The sequence below is a fragment of the Cryptomeria japonica genome, chromosome 5 (assembly GCF_030272615.1).
Source record: "Cryptomeria japonica chromosome 5, Sugi_1.0, whole genome shotgun sequence".
Classification (NCBI taxonomy): Eukaryota; Viridiplantae; Streptophyta; class Pinopsida; order Cupressales; family Cupressaceae; genus Cryptomeria; species Cryptomeria japonica.
In genome coordinates, this window is record NC_081409.1 from 875,519,349 (window position 1) to 875,528,958 (window position 9,610).

Here is a 9,610-nt window from a genome sequence, read left to right on the forward strand (position 1 = left end):
CTAGGTTGAAATAGCAATAGAAAAATAGTTAAGGGGACAATGAATGTTTATGTTATACAATTGAATTATATGATGCATTATTCAATATTATATGAGTTAACATAATAAAGAATAAAATATGGCATGTTCTTGATATTGAGGTGGCCTAACTTAGGGTTGAGGATCGAAGTTGATACATGATGTTTCTTACCACCACAATATTTTTATTGCACAAATATCATTCAAACAAGCATTTTTTTAAGGTATTGAAGATCTATTTCTATAATAGGGGAAACTATGCTATCAAATACTCAAATATCAATCATTACAAGTTTTAGATCATTGAATGAAATCTTAGATTTTAGTTCTAGTTTTACATCACATCAATTTTAAGGTAAGTCTTATTTTCTTTCAATTTTTAAACAAATTTATTTTATTTGAATGAGCTAAATCATTTCAATTATTTCAACGCTCAAAGTCCACAACATATCAAATTTAAGAAAAGTCTTGATTAGTGAATTTCATTTTAACGTGTTTATTTTTTTGTATAAATTAATTCATTTTGATTATTTCATCTATTTATATATCTAAATGATAAATTTTAATAAATTATTTCATACTTAATGATATATTTTCTTTTATTACCAGCTTTCGCTTCAGAATCATCCAGACTCTCTTTGGACTCACTCATCAAATCACTATTTGACTTTGCACCCAAAGATAAAATAGAATCTGACCCTTCCTCCTCTAACTTTGAAATAGAAGGCTGAGGGCGGGCAATTTAGTTGGCTTTGAGGTGGTCATAAATCAAAACCATGAGACCTTGATGCATGACAATATCACCATTAGGGTTTTCTTGTAAATTGTTGTTTACGACTGCCAAAGTAATAAGTAATTTATTGTTTGAATTGATGGTGATTACTTCTCTTATTTTGGAGTTTGCATGGTTCTTATCCCTCATCATAGTTTAGATTTTATTTAATGTATTTTAGATGAATGCAAGATCTGATAAGTATTGATATATGGTGAATCTTTCGCTCATACTTTTTGATGAACAGATGATTTTTTTTCATTGTGTAAAGTTAGTCTGAGCTTACTTTGTGGATGCTTAACTTTTGTTTGCATGAATATTGTTCAATATGATGGCAGTTATTCACAACATGAAAATCATAAGCACATTCCTTGAAGATTGTACCCACTTTGTGTAATTGTCCTAGCATGGTGAAGCCAAGTGTTTTTATTGGGTTGACCTAGTTAATACGGTCTCTTGAATTCTTAGGAATAGATTAGAACTTCTAAACCCTTATCTCCTTTTTAGTTTTCTTGAAGTCCATGATCCAAGACCTAAACGATAAAGCTTCAATGTCTAGAACTTCATTGTGGATTGAACAAGCCAAGCGTAAGTCGCCCTTGTATTTCAACATACATGATCGAGGAAGCTACCTTCCTCATACAAAGTGATTTTGGAGTCATTGTATGGTCTTTCTTGTGCAATCTTCACATACATAGTGATTTTGATGAAGAGAGAGTACAATATCCTTGACATTTAATTCTATTATTCGGTGAATGACAAAACATACACCAACAAGAGGCATGCAAGCGTATAACATATTTGATCAGACTCAACTTTCATTAGAAAAATCCCACGAGGACTATGCAAATCATGACACGATTCTTTGACTAGAGCACACATAGAATATGCATCCAACAAACACACTAATCCAACCCTTAGTCAAGAAAACTTAAAACATAGGTAGTTTAAAGCTGCAAGGGACAGAGGACTAAAGCCTTTGACATGGCTATAGTTAGCACAAAGGACCGAAGTTGAACAACAACACCCAACTTGAAAGGGTCAGAAGATGCATAATGGTCCAAAGATGAACAACACACAAGGAATTGAGCAAAAAGTAGAGACCACATAGAATATGCATCCAACAAACACACCAATCCAACCCTTAGTCAAGAAAACTTAAAACATAGGTAGTTTAAAGCTGCAAGGGACAGAGGACTAAAGCCTTTGACATGGCTATAGTTAGCACAAAGGACCGAAGTTGAACAACAACACCCAACTTGAAAGGGTCAGAAGATGCATAATGGTCCAAAGATGAACAACACACAAGGAATTGAGCAAAAAGTAGAGACCAACTATACAAACCGTGCCTTTCATAAGCATAAAGGTAAGAAAGGGAACATGTGATCCCACAACTACATTTGAAAAAATCTTGAGCTAACAAGAGAAAATATTTGAATAATGCATTTGAAACCATAATCATCTAACATTCCACCAAATAACTGATAATCGGTTGGAGCACAATAATATGCTAGATCATGTTGCTTCAAGAAATGCAATGCCTTTGATAGTAATGAATGATCTAGGTCAAAAAGTATCCAAATCCTAGGGTAAGTGATTTGCCATGAATTCAAGGGAGGTAAATTTTTGCAGGCATGATAAATAATGTAGAAGTTCAATTATCTAAATACCCTAAGAAACGATTCTTGATGCATATAATCAAGTGGTAGATTGCCCAACCAAGTGGTGTATATTAATATCTATATAACGAGTTGCTTCTATACGTGGAAGTATACAAATAGACCTATCTTATGGCACTATTCTATTGTATGATGAGGCTATCAAAGAACACATATAAAATAAAATGAAGAATATTATTAAAGATATAATCAAAGAATTTGATAGTTTGCAATACATAGATATAGAATTAATTTGGGTACTATGATGAAGAAAATAGTGAAGTTTCACACTCCCTATGTTTCTAGCTATAGCAAATATACAAATTAGTTTTGGACCATGTACTTTGATAGTGTTTTTTCTAGGGAAGGATATGGAGTTAGAGTTGTTCTTGCTTCACCTAATGTTGAAACATTCAAGTATCATTTCAAGTTGATGTTCAAATGCACAAATAATATTTTAGAGTATGAAGAGTCTGGGATTGAAAATTACACATAAACATGGTGTAAAATGCATCAAATTCCTAAGAGATTTAGAGCTCATAGGTCATCATAATGTAAATAAAGAAGTTATATGCAACAAAGGATGATACCTCGAAAAGGTAAACGAATTCAGTTTGGGATACACTTGAATTATACGATGCATTATTCAATATTATATGAGTTAACATATTCAAGAATAAAATATGGCATGTTCTTGATATTGAGTTGGTGCGACTTCTTAACCCTTAGTTAGGCCACTAGATTGAAATAGCAATAGAAAAATAGTTAAGGGGACAATGAATGTTTATGTTATACACTTGAATTATATGACGCATTATTCAATATTATATGAGTTAACATAATAAAGAATAAAATATGATATGTTCTTGATATTGAGGTGGCCTAACTAAGGGTTGAGGATCGAAGTTGATACATGATGTTTCTTACCACCACAATATTTTTATTGCACAAATATCATTCAAACAAGCATTTTTTTAAGGTATTGAAGATCTATTTCTATAATAGGGGAAACTATGCTATCAAATACTCAAATATCAATCATTACAAGTTTTAGATCATTGAATGAAATCTTAGATTTTAGTTCTAGTTTTACATCACATCAATTTTAAGGTAAGTCTTATTTTCTTTCAATTTTTTAACATATTTATTTTATTTGAATGAGCTAAATCATTTCAATTATTCCGTCTATTTATATATCTAAATTGTAAATTTTCATAAACTATATTCTTACTTCAACACTCAAAGTCTACAACACATGAAATTTAAGAAAAGTCTTAATTTGTGAATTTCATTTTAACATGTCTATTTTTTTTATAAATTAATTCATTTCAACTATTTCATCTATTTATATATCTAAATGGTAAATTTTAATAAAATATTTCATACTTAATTTATATACTAAAAATCTTATTAATATGTACTAAATAACCCACATTTTTTCTAAACTTATTTTACTCATGCAAATCAAGTGAGTGCAAGATACAAAGATTTTTTTTTTGAAAAATGTTAAAAGTGAAATTATATAGTTTTGTACATGATGAAAATTAAAATAATTTGTTTAAAAAAGAATTAAATAATTCCAATGATTGGTTTAAGAAGAATATTATTTCATTGCAAACAAATTGAAATGAATATAATTATTTACATATGATTTAAAAATATTATATTTCTACAATATATACTGTTTTGAACAAAGCTTATGGATTAAGCTATGTTTGTAATTTTTGAAATCATAATTTGATTGGAAAAAATACAAACAGAATTTAATCTAGAAAACTTTTTTTCAAATGTCCCCACATTAATTATTTAAGTCTTTTTAAAATAGTGTCAAATGACATAAAGACTGAACTTATAATTATATTGAAAATAATATGAAATGACACAAAGGCTGGGATCATAATTGCATTCAAGATAGCATGAAATGATAGAAAGACTATATTAGTTATTACATTATCTTTAATGATAGAAAGACTGAACTCATAATTACAATAATAATAATAGTGATTAAGCATAAATGAAAACATTATTATGTCAAATAACGACCAATATGGTGCGTACAAAACCCGATCCATTTAAAGAAAATGAAAGAATAATATTATTGTACTCTACACTTCTACAATATGAAAAAACATATACATCATATTATCATTGACAGTACAGATGTTGGATCAAAATTGACAGTACAAATGATGGATAAAATCAATGAAGGTTATGCAAAGATCATATAATATATTTCACATTATTGGAGTACAAGCTCAGGAGGGATATATACTAATGAAGAAAGTGGAGTGGAGGGTGAGATGATGTCTGAAAAAAATGCATGAGTACGGAGTAGAGGGCGGCCATTGAAAGAAGAACCTTGTGTATAAGCCTTGCAAGGTCAAGAAAATAACAAAGAAAATGCGATCTGGGAAGATGGATGAGAAGAAAGCATGGTTGATGGATATAAAAAGCTCAGAAAAGATAGCACCTGAACATATCTTAACATTTATGTCTGCAACAACATTCATGCTGTAAGAGTGCAACAAGAAAAATATTGCAACTCATTGAAGGTAGAAATTTATTTGGCACTATTTTCCTCCTTACATATTCTTGACAGAGTGAGAGCTCTCCAAATCCATCTGTATAAGATTCACCATCATTTTGGCATTAGTTCTATAAAACATAAGCCATCTTAACATTATATCAGATCAGAACTGGAAAGAAAAATCTTGAAAAATTAAACGTCCATAATGTATACCAAAATCATTTTAGAAATAGTTGGCATGCGTTTTTCATTGTCATTCTATATTCTATATTACAGTCAGTGATTCATTATCAGAAAAACAAGAGTGATCAGTCAGGAAGAAAGGAGTGATCACCATATATGAACTTCTATCATAAAGAAGAAAAGAATGATCACTGAATATGGTCTAAAATATAGATTAGAAAGAAAACCATTCTGTGATCCATTATCAGAAAGAGAAGAGTGATTGCTAATAATCTTCCATTATCAAGGAGAGAAGAGTGATCCTTAAATGCGATCTTTCGTCAAAAGAAAGAATGATCACTGAATATGATCTAAAACATTGATTAAAAACAAAAACAATTGTACAACATTTGAGAAAAACGCAACATGAAGAAAAACAATGCACCTGATCTACCACCACCAATCACATTAAACAAGAAAGATGAAAATTTAAAGATAAGATGATAGGTATCCTTCTGTAAGATCATAAACTCATAGAAAACCTAAAAAAAAATTAGTCTTATGATAATTAGAGGATTGTTGATTTAAGCGATTAGGACCTCATTGGGCTGGCATGTATATATTTTTTAACCTCGTATTGGAAATCTAAAGAAAGTGAAGAATTTATGCTTACATGGGTAGTATGAGCAAAGGAATAAAAAAACCAGATTAACATTCTCCTAGCTAAATTCTTACAGTGGATCATAGTAAGAGGCTTTGCGTATATTTGGCCACCAGCAATGCACCAGATCCCTTCTTGTCAAAAGACTGATACAAGAGAAGAAATGAGGTCAATGAAACAAATTCCAACATGCTGGATCTAGATCAATGGAATGCAACTAGAACAATTTAAGGCAGATAGTTCAAAGGATCCGTCATATCAAATAAAAAGAACACAGTATCAATGCTTTGGAGTGCACAAGTACTGTTCTTCAGCTTTCTGAATGACATGTCAAGTGCATGGGTTGTAGTGTAGAGGAGGACATGGCTACTCTAGACTGAAGTTGTATATACACACTGAGTATGTGCACTTCATGAACCGTGACAGACAAGACTGATCCTTGTCCAGAAAATCAACAAGATAAAGTGAAAATAGCATTCAATCATGGCAATGGATTTGCCTGAAAGCTCATCATATGATTGTGAAGTTTATCAGAGCTACACTTGTTGCTTTCCTCTCACGCAATATAACATAACATGAACAAGTTACTACAGTACTATTTAATTCGATGTATTGGAAATTATAAGGAAATTTGGTAATGGTGAACAGTGCAGGTGCTCATTTAGACTACACCTCGTACTATAACCTGCATTTCTTGCCAATCGGTTAACTGTGCTAGAGACAGCTTTTCTCTCAGTTTAGATAGGATGTGACATGAGGGACTGTTTGTACCAACACCCACATTATTTTTTCCATAAATATTGACTTCCATGCCTTCTATGGATAGTCAAACTCTATGCGAGGAACGAGATTGAATTGCTAGGGTTTTATGTAGGCCTTTTGTACCATACTTAGTCCATCCCTTAGGGTGATATGCCCTTTCTAAGGGTTCATATTTGATATACTCTAAATGTAGCTTCAAATAGTATAGAGTAGGATAGCATTCAAATGAGTGAAAAAAAGAAAACATTTTATCATATAGACAATGACACCAGTGTCTTTATTCTAGCTCAAATGGCACACCTTTTTGTCTCGAATGATAGGAGACTACAAGACTAAACTTTGCTCACTATATTGGTTATATACATTTGTATAGATTTATAAGGATAAGAATACCACCCATTTGCTTTTTTTGGAATAGTTGATCATTAGTGCTATAATTGTCTCTCAAGTTTAATTATATTAGTAAGTTGTCACCCACCAATGTGTGTGGGGATGTGAAGTGAATTATTATATGATGAGCACACATGCATTTATATTGAATAAAGATGCATTCAATAATTATGTTTTGATAGTTGGATGAGTTGGTGGATAATAAGATATTTAATATTTATATTTTGGTAGTTGGATAAATTAGTGGATTAAAATGTGTTTAATAATTATGTTTTGGTTGTTAGATGTGTTAGTCCATTCATTATTTTAAGTAGTGGATTATTTATTATATAAATATGTTGTTGCATAAAATTGAGTAAAGAGTTGTATAAGAGTTTCTTTCAATTATCTAAATTAGAGTTGAGAGAACAATAAGTGAGAGGATGCAATACAAGTGCGTTTTAAACATCCTTTTTATTATGGAGAAGTGTGAACTTTATATACAAATATTGATGTTTTAATGAAATTTTATGTGATTAAAGAATTTCTTATGTTTATGTTGACCTTTATATGTTTTTCGTTGATATGCTAATAAAACTACATGATTATGATACTACTTATGTTTATCTTTGTTTATCCTTGAAGTATGTGGATACAAATGTATGGTTATGATATGGTTACATATGAATGGTTTTGAGAAGTATGTCACCATAGTTTAGTAACTTAACATAGATTGAGGTCTTTTGTGGCATTTGCACCCAGATAGAGATTGCTCAAATGAGAGTTAATAATACTATTTGTGGATGGTCTTCTAAGTCTCACCCTATGGTCCTAAGGGAGTAAATATAATTTTAGTATATAAACAACATGTCAAGCTATTCAAAATATATCTACATGTTTTTAAGTGCGTAATATTTATCCTCTTTTATCATATTATTCTTAGGATTTTTTCATGTTAAAATAATAATGTTTAAAATTTCATTGTGGATAGAGTTTTCCAATCTATTGATTCTCTTAGGATATATTTTAAATTTTATATCACCCATGCACTAACATATTTATTATGAGTATACCTAAATTTATATTTAATTTGATTGTATAAATAGTCATTTTTAAATGTGAATCCAATAGGATTAGAGATAAATATGTAAATTAAATTATTATCTTACAAAATTTGTAGATCACACATACAAAACTCTAAAGTATCAGAGGAATCAAAGATCTAATTTAGATGAGCATAGAGAAGAAATTAAGAAGGAAAATGGCAGGTATCTAGGTCACTGCCATTAGAAATAGAGAGTGAGGTTGAAGAAGAAAAAATTATCGAAGGGGAAATTCGCAGACTAGACCCACCAACATAACAAGTTCCCTTCTCGATAAAGATAAACTATACTAGACCTCTTCACCCCTCGACTCTTTGCTAAAATATTGGAGATATACAAGACAATGCCTCTCACCAACAAGCACACTATAGAACAAGCCTTGATCAGGTACATGGTAACAAAAAAGTATACAACAAAAAAATTCATTTGAAACTTATTACCCCCTAGTAGCCATCCTAAGGGATCAAAGAGCGAGAGCACAATAAGAAGAAGAAAAATTAAAGGAGATAGTAATACAAATCATTTCTCCAGATCTCACACCTCCATAGTTGACATGATTTTAGGAGAAGAAAAATACATAAATTTGGACCAAATAGAGGCTAGACAAATTTATGTAAAATAAAATGGAGTTTATTCAATAAGTACAAATGGAGATTATGGAGGCCACCATCAAGGCCTACAATTAGTTGCGTGAAGAAGAGAGGAAGGAAAATTTGAAATTAGCAATAACTTCTCCACCTCCTTGGATCGATATTGGGGTATTAACTTCTACAACATTGTCCTTTAACACCTCCACCATGGAGCATATTCAGAACTTTTTGGCCTAGCAATAGCAACAATTGGAGGCTTCCACTCAAAGACTTCAAATTATGGTAGCCAACAATCAGGTAGATATTGGTAACATCTCCCCTCTCCACAAATTTCAATTAGGGGATATTTTACAACAATTAGCTCAAGAGGATGTTCGAAAAGAGCATGTGAAAACTATAGAGAATATTGAGGAAGTAATCAAAGACATTCATGATAAATATTTGCATGTCAAGGGGGACCCTTCTCAACCAATTCTGGTACACTTAAGGCTACTCATAGATAAACTCTTTCAAGATTCGACCCTACGAAGATATAACCCTAAACAAGAAGTGAAGCAGGAATATGGAAAGACAAAAGAGGACGAGGCAAGACATTGGTGCATCACTAATCAAACAATCTTGGAGGCACAACTTGCCACCACCACCACCACAAAGGTTGAGACAAATCAGTTGTACTAGTTTTTCCTATAATGGCTGAATATTTTACACCCCATAAAAATCTAGTTGGAGTAGTTGGGGGTAATAATTTGCAATTTTTTTAGAAATATGACAAATTTAAGGACATGTATGGGGTAGAATGGGTAAAAATAGAGGACCTTCATTATTACTACCAACAAGACTAGGACTAGAAAGATAAAGCTTAAAGGAAATTTAGACAATTAATGGAGTTTGTCAACCTCTGGCTAGCCCATATTACCAATCTCATTTAAGACTCATAGAACTTCTTCAAGAACATTTAGATGCCTAACTCACTCCTAGAGGCAAAAAA

General features: G+C 31.3%; 1 long non-coding RNA gene across 1 annotated transcript; it reads right to left on the minus strand.

Moving 5' to 3' along the window:
* Window positions 1–4,638: 4,638 nt before the first annotated feature.
* On the minus strand, window positions 4,639–6,602 carry LOC131067387 (uncharacterized). Its single transcript, XR_009111802.2, has 2 exons — window positions 5,873–6,602; window positions 4,639–5,069 (listed from the first exon to the last, which is right to left on the minus strand). It is a non-coding gene; the product is annotated as an uncharacterized LOC131067387 (long non-coding RNA).
* Between the last annotated feature and the right edge of the window lie 3,008 nt (window positions 6,603–9,610).